Source organism: Semicossyphus pulcher, unplaced genomic scaffold (assembly GCF_022749685.1).
Source record: "Semicossyphus pulcher isolate SPU_LCO1_2020_fin unplaced genomic scaffold, fSemPul1.0.p SCAF_12, whole genome shotgun sequence".
Taxonomy (NCBI): domain Eukaryota; kingdom Metazoa; phylum Chordata; class Actinopteri; order Labriformes; family Labridae; genus Semicossyphus; species Semicossyphus pulcher.
Window position 1 is genome coordinate 12,207,765 of NW_027211626.1, and position 26,890 is coordinate 12,234,654.

A 26,890-nucleotide genomic window follows, 5' to 3' on the forward strand; every position below is an offset into this window, starting at 1 on the left:
GACATGGACTGCTCTTTGTATTTCAGGGGGGACGTTTACACTTAAACTCCTTTCAAAGTTGCTACCAAGATTTTGCTAGCTTACCAAAGGTCCAGGTTATTTCTCTCACTTAAATCCTTTTCTTTTGCACAATAGACATCTAACCTCCATCTTTTTTAGCCTGGAAAGTAAGCTAGGCAGCCATGACAGCCTCACTCATTGAATCATAAAACCCCTTTTAAGTATTTCCCCCCAATAGAGTTCTGTCTAATCACACAACAGTACTAGAACAAGCTAATCATAGCACTGAAGGCGTTTTTAACCAACTCATGGATTAACATTAGCGTGAATAGCTAGCTAGCTACAGCTGGTGACATAAAAGACTTCAGAGTGGTAAATCTGCCACCATAATAATTACACACTGCCTACAGCACATCTGTGAGAATTGAAAGCTTGACAGTGAAGCCGAACTGTCAGCTAAGTTTTCAGTAGCAGCCTCTTTATCTGGTCATTTTCTTTCATTGAGTATCATTAATTCAGAGCTTATGTGAAGCAGAGGCATTCAAAGGAAGACCCTTTTTCAAACATCAGCAGCTCCCTTTTATACTTCCTGAGATCTTGCACATCCTGATCCCAAAATGCAACACAATGAAAAGTCCCTGCCGTCACCGTCTAATGAGAGAAATGTTCTTTTATTCTTCTTTCAAAACAACGATGGAGACAGAACCTGAATAATAGAACCGTGAGACTCAATTCATCACGCAACAGATTCTTGCTTTTAACTGTGACTTTCTGTTATCATTACCCCTGAAACTCATTTCAAACCTGTCATTCAAAATGGCTTTAGTACAAAAAAAACATCATTATAAAAGAAGGTTGTCCGGGTGAAGTTTCGGTATTTGAAGGTGATGTCCTTAAAGGGAACGTATGAACAAAAGCAAATAAAACACCAGTGCTGTGTTCAGGTGTGAATGCTCGGTATGGTTTCATATTCGGAGATGCTTCCGAGACATTCAGACAGCAAGTGAGAAATGCCTGCTCTCATTTACACATACAGCTACTAAGGAAAATAATAAGTCATTACAATAGCTTATTATTTTCAGACTTTCAGGCTAATTGCGCAACAGGGGATGATACTCAGAATTACCCTGCCTTTTGTGGGCTCATTAGTAGGAAAAGGGATTCATTTCAGTCGTCTACGAAACCCCCGCCACCTCAGTTGAATAGCAAGCGGTTCACATCAAAATGCACGGTGAGTATTTGCTTGACATTACGGAGGCTTTGGCAATCACCCTTCAAACTAATAATCAACTCATTAGAAATCTTAACAATTACGAGTGAGTGTACCTATTACAGCAGGGACTGCTGATAGCCTTTTTGAATTGAGCAGTAGCAGTAATTTAACAAGACAGGAAAGACGTGTGCAAGGTACACTTAATTATCGGTCTAAATCACTTTGTTGAGTTATATCTGCTGCATAAAATTCACTCTTGAAGGAAACTGTAGCGCTCTGAAAATACAGGTAAGGAATTAAATGATGAATGATAAGCACGTTGCCTTCCAACCTGACAGTAGCTACCGTAGCGATCTATCAAAGGAGGCACATGCCAATAAATTTAATAGCTTCCTCTCAGCATTTCAACGAGGAGGCAGGATTACAGGCCGCTGAGAGTTACACCCATACGTTGAGACGTTGCCGTGACAGGAAACTTTTCAGCTGTCTTCAAAGGTTGGACTCAACACTACACAGAAAGACACACTGCGCAACGCTTCGGCAATCACAGTCACTCAGGGAGAACAAGGAGGGTCTATCCCACAAGTGAGGAAGTCTTCGCAACATGGTGTCACTTCAAATTCAGAGTGAGGGTGTTTCAAGGCGCTGGATTGAAAGCTACTTTTGTAAGAGTGGAAAATCCTTTAAGGAAGTGAGGCTTTCCCTCCAAGGAAGAGAGAATGAGGAGACTGTATTGAAATGAGATGCCTCTTATTACCGCTATATATTTTATGTCGTGTCTTTTATGCTTTGCGCACTATGCCTACAGTTAATTCCTCGGCTGGGGGTTGCTGCGTAGCGCTCCTCTTTCTGCTGATTCATTATAAAATCTGTGTGAGGCGAACATGCGTTTGAGGTGTTGAGGACAGGCAGAGATAAGGTTTAATATGAGGGATGAAATAGCGTTCTGACTGTGGGAGGTGAGACAACAGAATCAAGTAAGCATTTTATAAGCTGAGCGCCTGGCCTAATGAAATACTGCCATGTGAGACATTTATTGCTCTGGAACTTAAATTATCCATGGAGCCATTTGGAAGTCAGATTTCCGGCCTGTGTTAGTAAGGACGTATTTTATGGCCTTCTCCTCCACTTCCCCACTTGGGAATTAAATTTGCTGTTATTACAAAGCACATATGACCTGCATTAAGTTTGAGAACAAACAAATGGCATGCTATTTTTGGCAGCTAGGTAAGTCAGGTGTCGGTTACAGAGCTGCCCCAGTGTGTTAGCACACGGAGGGACTTTACTCTGCGACAACAGAGTCACTTGGGATCAAATCAAATCTCAGTTTGTTATGAAACATGTCTTGGCTTAGTCATGTCTGAGTTATGCCAAGTATTAGCCACCCAAACACAGCACAAGATCGTGTCTCGTTTTTGAACCGTATGAGATTAAAAAACAAACAAGAAGAAACTAAATTAAGTCAGTAATAACTGTAGAATATATGAGCTTTATATGATCTAGTTATTAAATGTACCGTGCTGTTTAAACAAAAAGCAAATAGCTAAACTGTTAGCATAATTAACAAGCTAATAGCTCTGGTTTGGGAGCAATTGGATCACATTTCAGTGCTTGCACATTATGCATCATGTCATGCTCTGTGTCTCGGGTCATGCACCGTCTGCCAGATTATGTGTCATGTCAAGGATATGACCTCCATGTCTATAAACCAACTGCAATACATACTATGTCAGCGCAGACCTGTCAGGCACGTCACGCAGTTACTTTGAGCTGAAGCTAACGTGACTCTTCAATCCCCTGTTCCGTCAAGTCCTATTAATCCCAGTGAACGTGCAGCTGCTTGATAATGTGATTCAATTTTCTGTGTAATATTTCCTCTTACCCATCATGTGCAGAGCATTTGTCACAGAGTGCAACTGTAAAACAGATGGCTATAGATTTTATTAAATATGCATCCCATCCAACAAAGTGCTCGCTCTGCTGCTCTATCTCTCTTCTGATGAACTTCAGATGGGAACACACTACAAGATAATCAGGCCGATTTTGGGTCCAATTCAACCCTTCCAATAAAACTAAGCAAGCCCCAATTTTTGATGGAAGATTATCTTGCCAGATTTTTTCTGTGGTGTGAGGTATGTTAACAGTGATTCCACTTCCCCCCCGACCTGCTCCAAAGAAGGTTGGGGCTGCTCCGATTTCAAATCTGATATCCTGTTGTGTTTGGGGAACCCCGAGGACAGCCGAGCACGCACTCTGTGGAAGCAAGCTGAAAGAAGAAGGAAGCACAACTCGTACTGTAACATGTACAGCCCATGTTCAAGCCATCTCTACGACTTCCTCCATAGTTTTTTTCTGCCAGTTGTCCGCCATGTTTTTTTACTGTAAAGTTGACCGCAAGAGATTTTGCGTGATTTCCAGTGTTGAGAGTCGGGGCTCTGGTTGTTGGTGAATTTGTCTGTTACTGTGTGATGTGCTGTTGTGGTTATATCGTTCTCCTTTTAGATGTTTTAGTGTGGGCCAGGCGTAACACAGTCTCGAGGTCTATCCTACCGTCTTCACTGCCATAGCATCTGTTCTTTTCTTTTACCATCGTCCATTTCTATCTTTTTTTTCTCCTTTCCACCCTGAAACTTGAAATCCCTCAGCCTTCAACCACTTTTTCTGCTCTCCTCCATTGAAGCAGATGACAACTTTGGTACGATTCTCTCATACTCAACCACAGTCTTATAAAATAAGCATAAATGATTCGAAAAAGTCCTGAATTTTTTAATTAAAACACAAACTTGTTGGGGCTGGAAATAAGAGACTCTCATCTCGGTAACTTCCTGCCGTGGGTTTGATTAAAACAGCTGGGAACAAATCTGCATTAGCATGCATAATCAGGGACAGAGGGTTAAATACTGAGAAATGTTTGTCATTCACATTCCTCTCTGCTGCGTCTTCACAAGGAGGATTTCATAAGCATTGTTCATTGGGAGTCCTGAGGCATTGGCTTTTGCATTATGTTGTCTGGGTGAAGCCATTAACACCATGTCACCGGGTCGTTTCTCCGTCAGCGGCTACTCGCAGAGGTGGAAATCAGGATTCACATCAGATCAAAGCTCATTGTCTCCGCTTTTGTCTCCATCAGCGGCAGGTGAAGCAGCAGAATCGGCTAGACACGATTCATTGCTGCTGGTCTTGCTGAAAAAGAGATTTTCAATCTTGTTGGGTCCACTTGTGCGGAGAGACACATTGCAGTGAAGGCGAGGGGAATACACGGACTAAAAGATACAACCTGGAAACTAGGCGAGACAGGAAATCAAGACAGAAATCCATTAGTTGGTAAAGGCTTACGGGGTTGTTTTATTGATACTAAGTTAGATTGATTGTATTGTTCAAGTGAATGTGCTTTGCTGTTGTGTGCTTTATAAAGTTGAACTAACTTTTGTAAGACAAACTCCTCTTACTCCTGAGCTATAACCCATCCCTTTAAGAGCTGGCTGTGAAGACATTTCTCCTTCGTTTACACCTGGGAAAAAAACACCTCTTATCATTATAGATAACACGCGAGAGGTCAGAAAGAATTAAGCGTGCGGAAATGAAGGCAAACTCTGACCTTCTTGTTCATACATGCTTAACATTATTAACAAGGCGTTCATTTCCTAATGAACCGAGAAACCAGGGAAACTCTGAAGCCGACCGGAAGCCAGCCGGGTTTGTCAGCTATGGAAAGTGAGTCGTTACCTTTCCATGATATTTATTTGTATTTTAGTTTTCAGGACTACTTGTTAAAAAAATAATGCAATTTTTAGCTTTTTTTTTTTTACTTAATGACGCTTGGTAATTATTTGAAGCAAATCATGATAAGGGCCCGGTGGCCCGACAGTACGTTTGTAACCCCCCCGGTGTGCCAGTAGGATCTACAAGCCCACAATGTACACAATACAGTAGCCCTCCCGAGATTCACAGACCCAACGCACGGTACTGATTACTTTCTACGCAGAATCCCGCTGTAATCTCCATCCGAAGTCAGCATCAATGCAGGCACTTTGGCTACTGCCATCAACAACATGTTACACGCTATTCGCTGCACTTGCGACAGACCAGCTGTCATTCTAGAACACGCTAATTGACGTTAGCAAGCAACCGCAGACTAGTAATTTTTAATACCCCTTACTCCTGGTCAAATGACAGAAAAAAGGGCAACAGTTGGGGAAAAAAGTGCAAGAGTGCACTGGACTATGAAAAAAAGAGGAAAAGATAGGGGTGGGTGGTAAACTGGTTTCAATACCGTCACCGCTGTCACGTTCTCCCACGACATGGATTTTGCAATACCGTCTTTACCAGGATATACACACAAGTTTTAGTCCTCGTACACAAGCTGTAGCTACATAAACGGACCGTTCACGGATTTCGTTTAAAAAATTACACTTATTAATAAACCTCTTTATTTATACTCTTTACTTGGCTTATAATACTGTAGTTCCACAATTGAACACATATTGAGTAATAAGAACCCTTACATAAGAGAAACTTATGACTTATACTGAAATAACAAATTATTTCAGGGCTAGTGAATTTGGAAAGTTACTGGCCCAGAGTGTCAGTGGAAAATTGTGCTCACTGTCAACCCCTGATGATGTTTTCTAAGTAAAGGAGAAGTGAAAATCATGTATCCAAAACATAAAACTACATTCTATCAGTATTATGAGCTTTAATATCAGAAGTGTCAACATTAAAAGCATTTGTTATGCAGCAGAAAGGTCCTAATCTGTGTTCTATTATCATAAATTACATCATATCCATCCATCCATTATCTATACTGCTTATCCTGTTCAGGGTAGCAGATGGCCTGGAGCCTATCCCAGCTGTCGTTGGGCGAGAGGCGGGGTACATCCCGGACTGATTGCCAGTCAATCCCAGGGCTGACACATAGAGACAGAGAACCTTTCACACTCATACTCAAGGGCAATTTTAAATTCACCAATGAACCTAACGAGCATGTCTTTGGACTGTGGGTGGAAGTCTAAGTTCCCAGAGAGAACCCACGCATGCACAGGGAGAACATGCAAACACCACACAGGAAGGCCCGCTACATCCGAACCGGGGATTTCAACCGGGAAACTTTGAGCGCTAACCACCGCAGTTTAATTGTTGAGAGCTGTCTAATATTACCATATTAATATACATTTAGGCAGTCAATAACAGTGATCTTCCTTTATTGTGTACACTAAGAGACATTGAGTTCAGTGAAACGTACAACAAATTCCTCTGAAATGTGAAGTAAAAGTATAAAGTAGCACAAAAAGTTCTGAGTAGCTGTATTAAAAATAATAGTCAGTGATTCTACCTACCACTGTTATATAAAAGTGTAAAATGGCATGAAAGGTGAAGCAACACCAGGGAGTAAAATATGTATTTTATATAGAGAAGTATTTTTTCCAGCACATTTTCTAGCTGCATGAGGCCCCAGCAGTCAGAGAGTACAACAGTGTGCACAGATCGACCCATCAGCAAGGTCATGGAGGTGAAGTAAATGCATTTGGGGTTCATTTAAGGTAAATCTTTTATGCTTTATGTTGAGTTTGGAAACTTAGCAGGTTTATTTCTGAACTTGCCTCTCCAAACTCTGCCCTTTATCACTCCGAATACATAGTAGAGCTCTCACTTTCCTCTCAATAGCCGTCGCCTCTGGCTCACACTGCAGGATTCTGTGTACCCCAGTATTGGATTCTGACCATAACACAGTCCCTCGACTTATACTGCTGATGGAAGGCTTTCTGTGCCATCTGCCAGCCAGTGCATGTGTAAGGGTTTTTCTGATTAAATACGGCGTACAGTATGCAGGCAGGAAAACGTCTCACAAAAGCGAGAGCAGGAAGTGGGGAAGGATAATGATCATTTTTTCTTAACCTGCTGCTATTTCCAAACGTAACAATGAGGGAGAATTATCATGAGAAGTCACAGACTGGCTTCAGCCTTCCTGCTGAAATCCGCCGGGATAAGAAATAATCCACCCTGCTATTTAAATCTTGGCTTTTAAATCATATCGTATGAATACTTCTAAATGAGCTGGTTAAAATGAATCTCCATCCAACTCCGGCTGTATTTTGAACTGATCATGAATATTCAGGCCTCAGCCAGCTTGAACTGACCTCAGTCTCACGGAGTGAAGTGAAATGTTGAAAAGCAGACATGTTTGACTGGGCATAAAAATCCACTTTAACACAACGTTAGCTTTTGCAAATAATCCAGGCAGCCCTCGCCTGCGAATGAAACGCCGAGCGAACTCTTGATTAAAGGTGTGTTAAGGTTCATATTTTGGTGAAGCTCTGCTGGTTTTCTCCCTGGAGAGATATTTAAACTAAGTGCATTAAACAGTAACAGAAAGCTGTGATGGACGCAAGATTCCCCAGGGAGGGACAGCCCTCTGGGAGCTTTTTTTCTGTCAAAGGAGAAAGGACAGAATCAATGGAGTGTCATTAATTGCAGGCCAGGGTGGTATTCTTGGCTCCAATAATTCACAGAGGAAATGGCTGCGAGTATAATTGTACTGCACAAATCACACTGGCAGTTAGCTTAGCTGATGGACGGGGGAAGCCGGGCTCAGATGTGTCTGGGAAATGAACAAGACAGAATTAAAGTCAATTAAAGTCACATTGTCTGAATCTGCTCAAAAATCTGAACAGTACTTCCTACATGGTGAATGGACTGCACTTTTATAGCACATTTCTTTGCTTCCGACTACTCAACGCACTTTTACACTTGATGTCACATTCACCCTTTCACACACTAGCCTCTGTTACTACCTCCGATGCCGGCTCAGAGGCGGAACGATTTCGCTCCACCATTCCAACATGCGTTTTACATAGAAGACGCGCATAATCCTGCCTTGAACTGGCAGTGTAAAAAAGGACTACTGATGGCAGAGGCTGCGATGCAAAGTGCCAACCTCCAGTCAGGATCTAGCTAACCATTCACACACATTCATACACCCATGGTTATGACTTTGGGAGTAAATTAAGGTTCAGTGTCTTGCCCAAGGACACTTCGACATGCAGACTGCAAAGACGACCGACTCTAACACTGAGTCACAGCAGGCCGTCCTCCCTTCATCCATCCTTCTGTCACTCATTGATTTAAACAACCAAGTAAAAGACAGAAATATGGCAGAATGGTTGCCGGAAGCAGCATGGAAAGTTTTAAATCCAAACTTTCGGTATCGATGATTAATTAAAAATCCTTATTAAAGTCCAGTCCAACAAATCTTATCTTTCAGGTCTGTTAAACGGGGTTTTCAATTTTATTACTTTATCAACAGGAAATTAACCATGGCGATAATTGATTTATGATCAAAGTCAAAGTTAAAGGGACAGTTCACTAAATGTTCAAGTTCAAGCAGGAAGACTGTTTCATACTTAGTCATTAAGTCATCATTCATTCATGTCATGTTCTCGCTCTCTCTCTCCCTCTCTGTCCTTCCTGTCTGGTGATCAGCTGATTATGAGCGTTTACTGTTTTAAGTACTAAACCAACATGAGTAAGCCTCCACTTCTGTCGACCAATCAAATCAAAGTTCTCCCCTTTCTGCTGTCAGTTTGATCATTGCGACCCTCCACCCCAGTCACCTCCAATCCCCCTCATCATTGTCCAAGTCCAGCTCCTCATCTTATCCTGCATCCTTCCTACACCACCACCACCACCACCACCAGTGTCTGGACTCCATCGGGGGGTATCCTATCCTGCTCCCGGCCTCACTACTCACGATGGGATCTGATCGCCAACAACGACTTTGCACATTTCTCATCTTTCTAAACTTGTTAATAAATAATTGTTCACTCATAATGAAGTGTCTCATGATTGAAATATCTTCGGGGTTTCGACAGATGTTCAGACAATTTAGGGAATTCAATGATCTTTGAAATGGATGGATTTTATGACATTTTAAAGACCAAATAATCCATGAACTGGGAAAAAGATTGGGACAGTCTTCTTCATCATTGATTAATTGTATTCTTGATTAATAAATTTATCATGGCGCGCTGGCTTGGTTCAGTTGGTGGAGCAGGCGCCCCATGTACAGAGGTTACAGTCTTCGACGTACTGATCGCAGGCTCGACTCCCGGTCTGCCGGTCATTCAGGGCATGTCATCCCTCACTCTCTGCTCCGCTCATTTCCTGTCTCACTTCTGCTATCCTATCAAATAAATCCCTCTAAATAATCTTTAAAAATAATATTAAATTTGGTCTATAAAATATTTGTACACCAAATATCAATCCAACATTGCCTTAAGAAGAAGAGACCATGTTATCACACAACTCTTCCGCTGATAACAATACATCAGATTGTGATTAAAAGTGTCATCCATAACAAATGATTAAGTATTATTAAGTCAATACATAAAGATAAAAAACTAGTCTCCAAACACAGCAGGTAAAATACGTTGCATTCTGCACCTCCATGTTCAATAACTCAAGTTTATTTCTCCTGAATGCACCAGCAAATTAATAGGAATCCAATTACTTATCATATTTTCTCCTTTTGATTTACTGCAAATGAAAAGTGAAAATTGAACTAGCAGTTTGTTTATTTTCCGCTGCAGGTCGTGATGCAAAATAGAGGAAAATCTCGCTCCGAGCGCCTTATCAGTGTTTGGAGACAGAGAGGGGAGATACTCAGTGAGTGTGATCGCTCATGCACCCACACACAACGCAGGTACCTCATAAAGTATAAGAGCCTATATGGCTGCTCAGGCATAACACTTTCCATGCATACAGTTTGGAGAGGTAATGAGTCGAATTACTTTGCTAAATGGAGGGGCCTGGTGCTCTGGAGTATAACACTGTGCAGAGGTGACCTCGGGAGGCTCCCTGCACTTTACCCAGCTCTCTTTCTCCATGCTGATCGGCACGACTCAGCCGGGATGTTATCAGCAAGGTTAAACAGGGTCTATCCCTGAGTGTGGATTACAGGCAACCGGTTGAGCGGGAATATATTAGACCTAAATGTCACTGCAGTCATACATTTGCAAGCTATTAGAATATTACCAAGGTACGACCGTACGTACACCACTAGGTTTCAGTTGTACCTCATGTAAAGACGTGTGCGAGAAGTGGGGAATAAAGTTATAGCAGTTACATAAGTTCTTCTGAAGTTACATTAACATGATTACACAGAGAATTTGAGATATTATTTCCACTGATGAGATGATTAAGGAGACAAAAGACAGACAGGGATAAAAGCCAGACTGGGGAGTAGATAATTGAGCGCATTAACTTTATTGAGCCTTAGTTGACGTAAGGACAGAGGAGGGGTAATGCAATCATTGGCTTTCTGTAACGTCGAATGATTCGGGGGGTCTGATTTAAACAGCCACATTAGGGATTTAAAAAACGGCTGCACAAGACGGATGGAATCTGAAACATGCGAGTCAATTGCTGTTAGCCATAAAGACACATGATTCATCAACATAGATGTAGATAACATGGCACAGTGGGCAGTGGACTAATATACCAAATAGGAAAATCGATCAGGCTCGGGCTCAAGCATGTTGCAAATTGTGTGTTAGAGCGAGAGAGATGGAGGGACTGTAGGATTTAATCACGCTCCTTGTTAAAGCTAAATAATGATTAATGGCACATTACTTAAAACATTTAACGTGAAAGGTCGTACATGAGGAAAACTCTGTGGGTGATTATGTTAATGAGAGCACATTTCCTCCCTCGGCTGCTTCAAAGAGAAGTCTGCACAGGTGGATTGATATCCCTGCTCGGAGACAGACAAAGCAGAAGAGGGCTGCAGGGTTAGCGTGAGGCCAGATGCACTCAATGCATGTGTGCATAAGTGTGTGCGTTTATCCATCGGGCTCTGTGTCTGCGTGTGTGTGTGTGTGTCCGCTTTTTTTTTTTTTATCAGGGTCTGATCCGAGTGCCTCCAGATGCTGGTGCCATTTGCTCCCCTGCCAATCAAAGGGCGCAGCAGAATGCCAGTCCCTCAGAGCCCTGCTTTACAGGCAGCTTACCTGTATGTCAGTATTACTGGATGCAAGCTGCGTTCTGCGCCTGAAGCACAAAGGGAGGATTTTCCCACAGATAAAGCATCGTTTAGGAGTTGAGAGCGACAGCCACCATTTTCTAGCTAAAGTGAACTGTGCTCAGAAATATATATGTATAATCAGATTAGTATCTAATCAGTACTGTAGGGCTAAGAAGTTTTAGTCCTAGAGTTCAATTCTTAATGACATTTATCAACTGCCAGGACTAAAAAACTCACTATGGAGGTTATTCTGTTCAGTCCAATGACTGTATATAAAGATGGACGACATGTCTCCACCTCCTCTCATTGTAAAAACGTGAAGCCAAAAGACCCCCGAGACGGGCGCTGCCATCTTGCGCATTTGGAGTCTGCACAGAAGGGCCGACTGGTCGAGCTGTGTAACTCCCCTTCCAAAGAGCCCTCATGTCGGCACAACCGACAGCAGAATAGCTTCTTATGTTGACGCAGATATTCATGGATATGGAAAGTTCAATAACTGTAGTGATTGTTTTAGTTACGTCTCCTCTCGCCTCTCTACTCTGCTAATCCAGAACAGATTGACTGCAGGAGCCGTATTCGTCAACAGAGCTGGCAATCATGACGTTACACCCCCTTTTTACAACATCAAATAACTAATTAAAACTAAACTTCTCTGAAAAATGAACACTTGACATAAATCAGCATGATTATAACTAGGGATAGGCCGATTATCGGCCGGGCCGATTATCGGCGCCGATATTCAGCATTTTGATGCATATCGGCATCAGCCTTTTTTTTTTTTTTTTCTCTTCTTTTTTTTTAATCCGACGGCCGATAAGAGATCAATTTAAAACTGGGTTATTTTGGCTCTGATGCATATGCTTAAAGGCATTTAAACAAAGTTAAGTGTTAGACTTATTCAACATTTTGACGCCAATATTTTCACTTTTACTGCAAATGAATATCGGCTTCAAATATCGGTTATCGGCCTCCTTGACTACTAATAATCGGTATCGGTATCGGCCCTGAAAAAACCATATCGGTCTCTCTCTAATTATAACTAACTATAATGACAGAAGGAAAATGTATTTGGCGTGTATTTTGATTTTATAGTTTGACCCATGTCCCATCTGTTAACATGGAGGAGGCAGGCTTTATGAGCTATACTGCAGCCAGGCAGCAGGGGGCGCTCGAAATGTTTTGGCTTCACTTTTAGGGAGCTGTTATGTCTTGCTGTCTATAGTTCAGCCATAAATATAAATTACTATAGCTGTGTCCCAATCCAAGGGCTGCAGCCTTCGAAGGAGGCGGTCCACGAAGGATGCTTCATTCATAGCCTGCGTAGACCGTTAAAGCCCAACAGAAATGAGAGGGTCGGGTTGCATAACTAACGTTGCGTAACTTGACCCATTATTTTAAAGATAATTTGTTTCAAGGGCCCTTTCGTTTTCCTAAATATGTGTAACACTTGCTATTTGATTGAGTTGAAACCAAAAACTTTTACATTTTAAAGTGTATTCCTCGGCCGTTTAAAAGTCTGCCATTTCATTTGTGTTGTGCCACAAGGATGCACCCGATGGATCCTTCGTGACCAGGGAAATGGAGGACGCATTTGGCGTCCGCATCTGAAGGAGCTTTCGAAATTGGGACAGCCTTCGACGTGCTTCTGTGACGCAATCAGCCTTCAAATATGGCCTTCGAAGGCTGCGGCCGCTGGATTGGGACACAGCTATGTTCTTTATATATTTGTTATATATAAGTTACAGATACGTATGTAAATATATTTGTATTCAAATGTTATGGCGCCAAAGTGTTCCGTGCCATGTGCAAGACTTTCAGTTTGGTCCAGTTGGATCCAACTTGGTAAGGGTGGACTAATGGTGACAATGTAAACTACTTTATAGAGAGGGAACCAGATACAGCGACTACATTTAATGGCTTTAGCAGAAATGTGCTAGCCATAATCAGCATCTAACCCTGGGTTCGGTATGATGTCATTTTAAGGATTACAGATTGTTCCAAATACTTCAAAAAGAAGTAAAACATGAAACTGATTAAATAAAGATTTACAAATCTTTCTCCATAGGGAATATCTTCTCTATATGTGCATAAAGATAAAGACACAGGGTTATACATTCATCATCTTAGGGGTCAAACAACCTTCTGCAGAGATAATGGCTTTTCAAAGGCCTGGCATGCTATTAAATTAAGTGTCGACAGGTTAGGAGCCTCTAACATGGCAGGTTAATGGCAAACACAGCAACAGAACATGGCATGGCGGCAGCTACTGGAGCCAGCGTTGTCCGTACTTTTTCACACCAGCGATTCACCTTATCCAACATCTAAAGGTGAAATGAGAAAACAAGGGAGGATGAGAGGCTGACATCATCTTTGACATTTACACTCATCAAGTTGTGGATGTCTCAGGAAAGGCCAGTTGATTGCAGCACATAAGACATAACGGGTATTTTTCATCCTGGTGATTACAAATTATTTCTTGTCTGGAGACCTCAACCCTGACAGGCGACCTTTATCAACTTCCATCCATCTTGTTTGTTGTTGCTGGGTTATATTTCAAAGACCTTCACAGCAGCGCAATAAACAGCGTTAACATGCGTCATGGAGAAATGCATCCGTCCCAATTGCATTGCTGATTCTGGCACAGATTAGCATAGCCTGTAAAGAATTGCTGACATCACTAAAACAGGCTATACTAATTAAAGCCAGAATCATCAATTCAGATCTTCCGACACCTTGACCCCTCGAGAGGGAAAAGAGGTTTGGTTCCAAGCGGAGCTGAAGGTGGAGACGAATAACGTTAGCATTGGGATGTATGAATGGAAGATAAAAGGAAAGAGAAACTGCATGCTTCCTTTGTATGGAACAAAAAGTGACAAAACAGACTCATTACATTCCATTTAAGCTATTTTATTTCCCCCTCCTGCTAAGGGGATAAGGGATTTAAACCTGCTTTGTTTTCCCAGTGTGAGCGCTCAACACATGGTTCATTTCAGTTGAGAGCAGCACAGGTCCAACGCACAGATGTCCCCTTCTTCTATAAGCGGTCTTTATCACACAGAAGCCAAATCTGTGAATTATAACACACACAATTCATCGCACGAGGACCAGCTTCTCTATGACACCCCGCCCGTAATAAATGGCCTGGTGAAAGAGAGCTGAGGGGAGTATAAGGAAGAAGAGGAGAAACATGTGGAGGACGCAGGTGTGAGACTGAGAGAAAACAACTAAGGAGAGTAAGGAAGGTTGGAAACAAATGAATAACGAAGTGCGGTTTGAGATAGGGGAAATATACATTCTGCTTTAGGCCAGTGAAGACTAAAATACTGCAGAATTTCCCACACAAACATAAATTATCAGGAAGAATGAGTCAAAAGGTCCAACATGGGAGATTCTTTCATGGCTTTGATCTTCAGATGTATGTCAAAGATATGTCGTTCCTGTGTTTGGTTTGGTTTGCTCTTTGAAACCTCGGTGAATAAAACACCTGAGAGTATGCCTCCTTGTCAGGAGTGTCTAAGGAAAAAATTAGCAGTCAAGATGTTCCGTTCAGAAGTCTCAGCCTGTCTATTTGTGGCTAAGCCAATGTGGAAGCTGTAATAATTCATCCTCATAACGACGCAGACCTGAGATACAGCGCTCAGTAGATACAGCTTCATCAGGCCATTATGACGCATGTCCAGATTTCTATCACTAACGGTGAAGAGGAAAAATTCCAAAGAGGTTGTGTAAACCAAATAACTAAAGTGGTGTGACAGGAGGTCAGAAGACAAAATGAGGAAAGTGCGTTGCTTCTCTTTAATGTTGTGTCACATGGGTTAGTGGTGGATTTGTAACATGAAAGAAGCTGGAGGAAATTTGTAAAGTTGAGAGACATAACCAGCTGAAACCAAATGATTTTCCTTTTTAGGGTCTGCTTCTTTGGTCTTTTTGCCACTGAAGTGTGTGAATTATAACGGAACTGCAAACTTCAATACATCAAATCGAACACGTGGGACCTACTCCTCTTCATCTGTGTATCTGTGGTATAAACATGTTGGTTATGTGCACAAGACGACGCACATAAGAACTCCAGAATCCTGTCAACAGCCTCAGGATAATATTGTGACCTTTCTATTAGCCTAACGAGTGTTAAATGCTAAAGCTGTGCAGGTGGCTCGGTGAGGTCAGCTGGGATCCTTCAGTGAAAAATTAAGCTAACGTAGCTCGGTGGCAAAAACTGCATTTTGTCATGTAAATATTAGCCTTATAGTTTGCTGTGCAGCTTATTAGCAACAGACCGTCCATTTTTGTTCAGTTTGAAGTACTAGTTTTATATTATTTATACGTTAGCACTCATTAGCAGTTAACAGTGTCTGTGACCTTGTAAGTTAGCTAGTTTACTATCTAGCTAGCTTTTGCTAAGTCCTCACACATTTAGCTCTGTCCTTCTCAAATACCTTCCCTTCTGGCGACAAAAAATATAGGTGACAGCTAAAATGCTGAACTTGGTGCTTCAAAATGGCTGTCAATAAACCAGTGGATGAAGTCACATAGCTATTTTTACTTTTGTATACAGTCCATGTGAAAGACTGTACTAAAGCAATGCTTCAAAATAAAGCTGATGTAATGCTCAAACTGTTCCACTGCTAATGCGCTGATGTTAGCAAGTAGCCTAATGTTCACCATGTATATTGTCTTAGTTCAGCACGCCAACATTTTTGAAAGAGCACAAACACTAAGTTGAGCGAAGGATTTGGAAGAATCATAAACCAATGTGTTGGATGAAACATATTTTTGACCTGATAGCATTAGATGAAAACTTTAGGGACCAGCAGAGCCATCACAGGGTATCCTGAGGCATGAAATTGTGAACCAAATGTTATGTCAATCATTCTAAAACTTCTAAAACTCAAAACAAAAAATGTGAATGTCAAGTTTCAACAAAGAGGGAGGTCAGGTGATCATTAAAGTCATGAGTAATCATCCTCTGGAGATCATACATGTCTGTGCGCAGTAGGCCTACTATGGACAACAGTTCCTTTTCTGTTCTGATAGTCCGCCTCACGGTTTTATCGATCGAGCAACACACTCACACGACGCAGTGAGACAGAGGCAGAGAGATTGGACATTTCTGTAGCGAATAAGGATTAATGATCCAAACTGATTTAAAAGAAGAAACTGGAGTGAAGCCTAACAACCATTAACTAAAAGGCAATCTTTCCCTCTCTTGAATAGTAAGCAGCTGCTTTGCAGTGCGTAATACCAACTTGTGCTACTTTTTCCAGTCAATAACTTTTAGTGCTAGAACAACACTTTAAGTGTGATGGACTCATTCTGAGCTAAAACAACGTAATTAGTTGTCCTAACTTTACTATGTTCTTACCTTCAAATGCTCTGTGTTTACTTGAGTGCGTACACCTATATAAAGGTTGTGTCATTTGTCTTGCTTGTACTTTAAAGACTGTGTGAGGTCCAGTGGGACTATAAAAACTGTTTACACTCAATTTAAATGATGTTGTAATGTAAAGAAGCAGGATTGTGTAGGTAGTTTTGGTTCGTTTCTAACTTTAGTTTAAGTTTGAAAACTTCTCCTTTCCTAGTATGTCAGTTAGGTGTGAACATAACCTGTAAAGAAAGGTTGTAGCTGAAGCCATTATAGCCAACAGAATACAATATGTAGCAGGTGTACATTAAAATTCCTGGCGTTACTAGTGAGAGGTATTAAATATTGCAAACATGCACAGAGGTTAGACACAGTGCTGTTTCCACCAACGCTTTCCACATATCTGCGGGATAACATGTCTGCAGGTTGACTGAGGAGCTGTGTGAATTGAAAGCCACCACATAAAAATATATTTATGCCACAGGAGAAAAGTTGGAGGGATACATCTGGACACTGTCTGAAGCAGGTAAAGTATGGGACTGTGTGTTCTGGCAGCTGGAGTGGGAAGGATAATAAAACACGAGAGTTTTGCGGAGGGAGGGAAAGGAAAATACGAGTATGGAGGTGTGGAAAAAGTTATGAAAGTTTGTTGCACATGTGTAGGTGTTCTTCACAACATGTTAACTCCAGATTATCCAGCTATTACTCCAGAAAACTTCTGTAATAAATACAGCGGAAAATGCTGGTTGCTGTTGTCAAAAAGGCTGTTAGGACACTTTTGTTTCACTTCATTAAAATGTACGATTTAATTACACTTAACCTGCAGGTAGAAGCTTAAAATATATTCGCAGTTAAGACCAGGGAAGCTGAAACTACAAAGGGTTAAACAAGGAACTCTAAACTTATTAGAGCTTAGGAATAAGCTTATGAAATCACGCTGTAAATGGCATTTTTAGGAGATAAGGCAGGCGACAGGGAAAGGGTTCTAAGGGCACAAAGTTTAGATACTGCAGCTCACAGTTCCCGAGATAAAGATGTTATCATAAAGTGATAACAGTGCTAATGCAGTCACAGGCTTTATAGGAGATAAAAGAAATCAAAGTTAAAGATGTTGGAAAGGTAAGGACTTGAGTTTCATTGAGTCTTAGTGGTATTGCTCTGCATTGGAAGCCACTTTGAGCTGACAGTATCGAGTCTTCAGGGTGCACAGCTGCAAGGATAGGAGAAAAAAAAGCATTTTGTACTAACAAGGTGATTTAAAAGAAGCACCTGAAAGGCATAAACATTGCAGACATTTTGAGGCAGGTACACCGAAGGCAAGGAAGATTAAGCCGAGCGTAGTGCAAGCTTTTTCCAGCAGGAAAAACTCAATCTCAGAATGGAAAGATTGCTGTGGAGCAAACATATTGACGGAAAAGAGGCAGCAAATTGAGCCAAAGCTGCCTCTGGACAGAGCGGTGTGTGGATGAGATGGGAAAGTGCAGGACAGGGACTTGGCTAAAGGGTTGTGCAATATGGCGGTAAACCAAATTAGACTCATTACGTGCAACATAATATGTGCAATCATCCACCCCAACCCTCGGTGGATGAGTGAGCGAGCGAGGGTGAGAAAAGACTGGAGAGTGATGGAGAGCAGAAACAGGTTTCGTTACAAGATAGAAGCAGAAAATTGAGCAGAGAATCGTGTTCTACTTTCTTTTATGATTACACACTTCCTTTACATGTTTATCATAAAATCAGAATATATTACAAATTCACTTTAATATATCTGCGGCATATTTTACAATCTATGCTGTAACTCCAGAATAAAATAAGTCATCAGTAACAGTGTCACAGCTGTGAGTCTGCAGCGCTGCAGCTGTGGTTCCTTTAACACCCATGACTTCCTCAGTCTGTCCCCAGAGGCTTCACCTCGTACCCAGGGGGCCGCTCCATCTCAGCACCCTCATGTTATGTTTGTGAAGTTCACAACTGTCCCCTTCAGCAACTAATACATACGGCCGTACATAATAAACAGACTGGAAAGGCTCTTTTACAGAACACAGGAGGTTTCTGGCTACAAATGTTACACATTGCTGATTTTTTTAAAGTATTTTGTGGTAAAAATTGAAAGATTGTGTCACAAAAATGACATGTAAGTATAATAATGCTATATCATATTAAACAAACTTAAGTTTGGACAGAGCAGAGACAGAAGATGTGTCTCACTTCAGGGGCTGCACCCTTCCAAGGACGTGGGCTACGCGTCATTCCTGTAGGGTAGTTAGCTAGCTAAGTAGCTAACATAACTAACGTCATGTAACTTAACCTACTATTTTAATGAATAACTTGAAGTTTAACAATTGTAACAATTGTACGCACAATGAATCTTGGGATACATTGGGCCACGAAGGATGTACCCGTTGGATCCTTCAGGAAAAGGAGGACTCATTTTTTAGGCCGCTTCTGAAGGAGCCTTTGAAATGGGACAGCCTTTGACGTGCCGCTGTGACGCAATCGACCTTCAAATACATCATTCGAAGGGTGCAGTCCCTGAATTGGGACACATGGGAGTGTTACAGCTGTATCTGTTGCCTGCACTGTTTGTCCCTTCTCGCCTCTCTTCTCAGGTGATTGCTTAACGAGGTGCACCTGGTCTTAGGTCGTTAAAAGGCCCAGTCATGACAGCTGAAGACAGAGGCTTCTGGAGCGATGTGCCTCACAGTCTTTGTGTGTCAATTAATAATGAATCCCTTAGTTTTTAAGGTGTTTAATGTTGTTATATCTGGGTCAGATTGTGGATAGCTGTAACTTTGATTACAGTTCTTATGCTTATTTTATTGGTACTTAGTGATCTGTCTGAATGAGCTGAATACCATTTAGAGAGAGTTTAATTGCCAGATATTTCAGACTTAGAGAATATGGTAATTATTGCGAAAACCCTTACAACAAATTTCTGCAATTTCTGAAATTCTGTAAATCTAAGTGATCTCCAGCCTCCAATTTACAATTAGCATGAAATAAAGGCCCAAAGCCGCTCAGCAGGTTCATCAAGTAGTCCAAGAGAGGCGTCTTTTTAAATAATCATTTACAGTTGAATAGAGGCTGATTCAAATCACATCATTCGCTCATTACAGCCAATTTGTAACTTTTGCAAAACTACAGTTTAAATGAAGTGGACAAGAAAAAAGGGAGAGGTGAAAAAGTCACAAGTAATATTTAAGCAGTGCCATGCTTCCCGTTAAAAACTAGATTTGAAGTTCAGTCGTCTACAGCCAGAATTCTGTCCAACAGATCCATACTGACGCGCTACTTTAAATACATAATGATGAAAAGCAATAATAAAACTACATGCGAAAATATCTGTGACACTGTTCTTATTCAAGCCTTTTACACAATGAAAGTTTCGTGTAGGTGTAACAGTATGTGTGGGAACAGAAATGTTGAAATAAAGTGTAAAATGTTTTACTAATTTTAGTATTCAATGTGGTATGTTTTTTAAGTATATATAAAAGTAGAATGGAACTCTTGAATGAACAGATATAACATATTTAATGACTTTGCATCTGTATTTTTGCGTTTTGTGCGTTCCTGGAAAACACACATCCTTTCAAACTGCCTCCACACTTTTAGCTGTAATTGAAAAACTATTAATGAGGACTGAGTTTCCAGTTTGGCACAGCTGAGGAGGTTTTAAGGAGACTGAAAACAAACACTGCTTCCTGCTTTACTTTCATGAAAACACTGTGTGGATAGTTAAGACTTCAGCATAGTTAGATTTGTGTAAGTGTGTGTATTTGTGTGTGTGCATCCATGTGTGTTTTACTGGACCTCTTAGATCAGAGATTTCCTACCTTAGTTAAATTGACACCAGTATCTCTGAGGTTAGCTGAGAGCTAGCTTGCGCTTCGTCTGATCACATGGAAATGCTGTGAAAGCATGGCCATTAAACCCAGGGCTCCATGCAATAGGTAAAATCTTTGCATGCTTAATGAGAAAGCATGACTTGTTTACGTAAAATAACTTCAACATTAAAAAAATAACTTAACTAAAATAACTATTGTGATAATTGCGATTCATCGCGCAGCTCTCAGCCACAGATACCTGTCTGTTTGTTTTTTCAGAGCATTTGATTTGGATTGATGATGTAATTTGAAGAGAATTTCAGCAAATAAATCAAAAAATGCCTCTAAAATAAATTGCCTACCCTTGCTTTAATTCACAAATTAGACTAGAGAACGTGTCCTAAAGTTTGGGGACTCTCAATGTACTCAACTGTGTCAAAGAGATTTCTCCAGTGACCTCTTCAATGATACTTTTGATAAACAGAATTCCTCAAAACATTTCAAACCTTAGATCAGTGTTTGTAATCTGCCTCAAACATCCTAAATGTTCAATAAAAACGAACGTGTCCGTAGCTGAACCAGATATAACAGAAAAAATGCAGGACAAACACATTACTTTAACAGGTGATCCCAAGCTAAGAAATGAGGTGACAGAAAATCCTGCATCCGTGCCTTCCTACACTCACACGCCCGAATGTGCAAGTCCATATCTCTTATATAACCATGTCTGTGCCTCCTCTTACCACGCAGCCAAATTAAATACACGCTGACTGAATTCCATCCAGTGCTCGAGTGCTTTTAACCGTCCCTGCTGTTGTTCCCGCACTCACAGACATGCTGGGAGACTGTCAACCCACTGAACTCTGTGCAGAGACGCACCGTACATATGCACCATTTCTTACATGACAAATGAGCCCCGCCTGTGGCCAGTTAATGATATTCTTTATTTATTTGATGTTTGCTTGATTTTAATGTTCATTTGTGTTCACTTACAGAGATTGCATTGATTACAGCCAGAGGTTCCTTACTCTCAAATGGATGCAAGTGTGTTATCAATCATCAATTCGGTGCATGAGGCACTCTCGCTTACGGCTAACTTTTCAGACAAGTCGGAGGGAATATTTTAACAGCTACATGTGTGTTACGCTCAGGGGATGTATTTTTATTATTAGATTTATTTATTTAGTGGCATTTGCTTTCATTTTGATTGTTTTAAACACAAAAGAAATGCAGCATAATTTACACTTTTTTACCATTTCAATTGTTCCTCTCTCTGCCGTCAACCCTTTGAAATCAGCTCTTGAACCTACTCTAAGGTTCCAATTTTTTGGCACACAAGAGGGTAAATCAAAGGAGTAACAAGACCTGTCTGCTGCTAGGTCACAAGTGGCAATTCACAATCCCAGCCTCTGCGCTGCTGAATCTAACTCGCATATCTCTTTCAGTAGCTGAGCGGAGCTGCCTGTTCGCCTCCCGTGGAGCTAATACGTCTTAAATGACATATCTGGGGCTCTCTCTTTTGAATTCAAACCACTTGTTTCAATCAAACCGTGCAAATGCTGTGTTCATGCAGAACAGCTGACCTTGTTTTTGTGGGTATCTTACATAAGCAGGAGTAGACTTGATGTTTTGGAACAATGCTTTTTTTTTTATTATGATGTTTGTTTATTTTAGACAGACTTGTGTGCGCTAATAATTAGTTTCCACAAGTAATAAGTTACAGATGGTTTGCACACTGAGTGTTTTTGCCCTATATGGAGCTCTGCATATGCTAATAACAAACTGTCTGCAGGTGCATGCATGATGCACAAACATTTCCATGTGGTTTCATGCTTGAAACATTGGGTTTTATTCGTAAAAGGGCAAAGAATCAGTTGGTTGCAATTCTATATTTTTCTTATTGTTAACCAAATCTATTTTTAAAAATTGCATTGATCGTACTTACAAGCCAAAGCCTGATGTATCTCAGCCCTCTGTGCCTGAATACTATTAAAAATGCATGAATGCCACACTGTTGCACTTGCCAGCATGTTCCCAGAAAAGGACCAACATGGGAATCGTAGTCTTTGTCAATCCTACATAAACCATCCTCCTGCCAGTAATCGAAGTCCTGTCGGTAACACAGTTTATGTTGTGAGTAAGCACTTAACTAATAACTATAGTTTTTTATGATTAAACAGACTAAAAATATAATTCCGTCCTCTATAATACGAACTGTTCTAACCATGTGACGGTTATTAAACATTAGTTTTGGTCTGATTCTGTGGTAAACAAGGAAAACAAGCAGAAGAAAGAACAAGAGAGATAAGATTTACTGGATGTACACTGCTTCTGAGCAAAAATAAATAAATATTAGCACATCGATCAGGATGTGAAAATACACCTGCTGGTATCTTGATCATTAAATTGCACATAAACACAGCCTCTGGTGTACACATTTCCTCTAGAGTCTTGTTTTTTAATCAATACAAGTGTCACAGTTTGTACTAGACAGACAGATAGTGTCTGCTCCTCACATAGCTGACAGCAAGGACTTCAGTATGCAGTGGAGGAACTTATTCAGGATTTTCACTTTTATGAACAAGGCAAAATGTAGCATAGAGGCGAAGCCAATCCAGCCTAAACAAAAAAGAGAGCGTGGTGTAGAGGCAAAGGATGACAATAGTATTATCCAACATTGCTCCTGGGACTGTCGTCTTTGCAGTCTTTGCAGCTATATTGAAGCTAAAAGTTAAAATCATGACATCCAGAAAGAATCTTACATCATACTTCAGCAGCACCCAACTTAACAGAACTTTGCCGTTTTTTGTTGTTGTTGTTTTGTTTTCATTTATGGGACACTACACTGTTTTTAGCTTTTAAAAGGCCCCAAGCAACATCCTTCAACCATCTTCAGAACTGCTTTACACACAAACCGAGCACATGGAATATCTGGCAAAACAGGAAAGAGGACGTTTTAATGGGGTTCTGCTGTTTCCTCAACTGTTAATGGAGCACAGCACTCAAAATGGGCGGGACTTAGGAAGGCTGTGGCTGAAAATAGTTCCGAACAACTACACGTTTACTCTTATGTGACTATGTTTGCTACAAGCTACACTCCATTTTTCAAAATAAATAAAAAATACATATTTGTGTTCATTAAAAAAAATAGATTGAAAACGGATACTACTGGGTGTGAGAGCCAAAGACATAGTGCAGAAGTTAGAATGAATGGAGAGGTAGAACAGAGTATGTCAGGCCTAGAGATGAAATAATGTGTGAATGTGTATGTCACATATGTGGTTCAAACATATGATCACTCGGTCAGTGTGGATATCAGAGAGGTAGTAGTTAGGCATGTCATTGTTAAACACAAGCACGGAAGAGCTTTAATTTAAGTCTGTCAAAAGTAATTATAACCCATCACCTTGTCTTTAAACCGCTGCTTTATACAAAGACCTATTGATCCTATTGAAGGCTTTTCAGATAAAAAACTGTTATATTCATGGATCCTTAGGAAAAAGCCATAACCTTAATTAGGAAATAAAGATTTTTTTTCTCCTGAAAGGATTTTGCCACATAGGTCAAAGGGGAAAAAGGCAATTCATAAGCATTGATGAGCCAATCAATCCCTCAGAAGGAGAAAAAAACTCACATTGAACTCTTATTTTTCCAAAGGCAGCGATGATAAAAGCCTGTAAAAAGAGGCTGAATTATGTGTTCTGTTTTATAGCAGCCCCGCTAACTGACACTTTACTCACCACAAGTTTTGGGGAGGTGAAGTGTCTGGAGGTCACCTTTCAGCGGCGTGCCTTTCGGTGTCCATGCTGTCTACTGGGGGTGCACGATTATCCTCCTCTGGCCGGATCATGGCGTCTGGGAGGCGGACAGGGATCAAGAGGGCAGAGGGAGAAGGAGAGGACAGGAAAGAATTAGTTAAAGATAATGTGTCCAAATAAGGAAGCGGAGAACCTATAGCACGCTGGCTTTTAAGCATTAAATAATAGAGGGCGAGGTTAAACAGACGGGAATGAGAATAACACCCTGTAACCTTTTTGGGCCTGAAAATATAGATTTTGCCTCTCAAAGGTCTTTAGTCATCGACTAATTTCTATTTATTTTCATAAATGTCACTGCCAGAAAGCTCATATTGCTAATCTGGAGCGTTGTTAAAATCCTGCTTTATGCTTTATTTATACAATATGATTTAATCAAGGATCTTTAGCCACCATTCCCCGCTGGATAATATCTGTCAGAGGGAAGAATGGCATGTCTTCATGTGTAGGGAAGTGTTCATGCCTTATATAGTCTGGGTCTAGTAGAGCTGCCTGCTGCACATAGCTGGATGTAGCCAGGGGCTAGGGAAGCAGACCTTATGAGAGCTCATTAAAACAAGTCTTCAAGTCTTAGGAGACAAATATGATTGTGCTGCAAAAAAAAATGAGCTTGCCATTAAAAATAATCAAAAGTAATGGAGCTGTTCGCAGACTGTAGAAGGATTTACAAAAGAGGAAGCTGGATGGGTTAATGAGAAAGTGTGACAGAGCATCGGACAATCAGTGCAGGGGATTGATGGTAATATTCATTCAATTCATAAAACAAACTCCACTACTGAGAAACAAATGAGCGCACGACTCCCGTTTTCATGTTACTCTTACAAATCACACCTCAAAGGTCAGCGGAGGAAACGTTTCTCCTCTAATGGGAAGCTGCGTGACATTTCTGGGCGAGGACGATTCTCTCTTCTTTGTTAGTAACACTGACATTTTCACCAGCTGCACCAAAACTAAACCGAGAAACACGAATTAAAATTAAAATCCACAACTGTTTTCCAGCATTGCATAAAGGGCACGCTAACAAGATGGACTACTTCCTCCCAACACCGATGACCCCGCTCAGCCTATCTGCTCCACGTTTTAGCTGAGTCTACAGGGCGGCTCTCGAGCGAGACATGAAGAGGACAGAACGAGACAATTACCATTTTCAAGTTTCCACTTAAAATCTGTAACGAGACTTGATCTGAGACTCATTTGCATGAAATACCCTGTGAATGAGGGGGCTTTTCCCACAATAATGTGAAATGGTAATTATGCAGATAGTGTGTGAATGTGAATGTACAATAGCTCATTAACCAGTCTGAAACTGAAATGTGTCACGCAGCACATGTGGAGGGACGCTTCTTTAAAGCAACAGATAAAAGGTCAAGTCATTATATAAGCTTTACTTCTTTGTATCAGAGCAAATTACTAGTGCTCATTTTTAAAATGCAACTGTGAGGAATATGAAAATAAAACTGTTTAATCAGCAGGCCTTTGTGTCTTACACACACCAGGCATCTGGAAGGCACATCACAAAACAGTGCAACAATTCTCTGTAGTGAAAATCCACCTGTCAGTTGGGAGTGTAGCCGGCATTCTTTCTAATGGCCAGCAGGGGGTGAAAAATATATACGCCTTACGACTAAATCTGACTCCCTCTTGGTGATTGTTTAGCTCAGTTAGTCGAGCAGCCACCACGTATACGGAGGCAAAGTCAGCCGCTGGTTTGACTCCGACCTTTGCCCTTTGGTGCATGTCATCCCCCTGTTCTCTTCCCCACATTTCCTGTCATGTCATCACTGTCTGATCAATAAATTCAGGCGAAAGACCAAAAAATATATTTACCATGACCCCTAAATGACCCCATATGTAGATATCTAATCGGTAAAACCGACATCGTAAACGTCCTGCAAGCTGACCGACTGCTTGTTGGCAAGGAAAATCTTTAATCTGTGTCAGCCCTTTAAAGCACGTCAACAGTGTTTGTGTAGTTTCTCTCATTGCCAGAAGGGGGACACAAGAGTTTTGCGCAGAAGGTTTAAAGTGAAAAGTACGGAAGCCCTAAGCGGACAAGCATCCATTGTCATGAGTTCTTATTGTTTTATATTGTATTGAATATATTGTGTTCTTGTCTTGATTTAGTCTTGTTTAGTTATGTAATTCATTTGTGTTTCATTGTCCAGAGATTATCTCCTTGAGTTCTGCTTTCACAGTCCTGAGTTTGGTTTTTAGTGTTTCCTGTTTTATTTTGTAGTTCTTGCCCTATGTTTGTTTTGTCTTGTTTTACTTCCTGCCTTTGTGTGTTTTCCCGCCTGTTGGATTATGTGCCCTGCCCTTATTGTTTTCACCTGCTCCCTTGATTGTCTCACCTGTGCCCGATTAGTTTCACCTCCCCAGTGTATTTAGTCTTTGTCTTCCCTTGTCCCGGTGTCAGTCCTTGCATCCTGTTATTCTCAGTGGTCTCAGTGTTCCCTGTGTGGATTTTTTCACCTTCTGATTTATTTTGGATTTCTTATCGCCTGTTTTGTTGGACCTTTTTTACCATTGGATTTTGTTTTCCTGCCCCCCTTGGGATTCCTCATACCAGTAAGCCTTTTGTTTCGCCTTGTGCCTTTTTGTTTAAATAAATGTTTAATACCTAAACCCTGACATCCATACATTTTATTTACACAGTTT

General features: G+C 40.9%; 1 protein-coding gene across 2 annotated transcripts in view; it reads right to left on the reverse strand.

Annotated features, from left to right (window-relative positions):
• chrm3a (cholinergic receptor, muscarinic 3a) overlaps positions 1–24,265 on the reverse strand; it is a 61,409-nt gene extending 37,144 nt beyond the window's left edge. For both annotated transcript variants that reach the window (XM_069658514.1, XM_069658513.1), the window contains exon 1: positions 24,158–24,265. The gene's annotated coding sequence lies outside the window, so the exon portion shown is untranslated. The remainder of the gene's footprint in view (positions 1–24,157) is intronic.
• Positions 24,266–26,890: the final 2,625 nt, after the last annotated feature.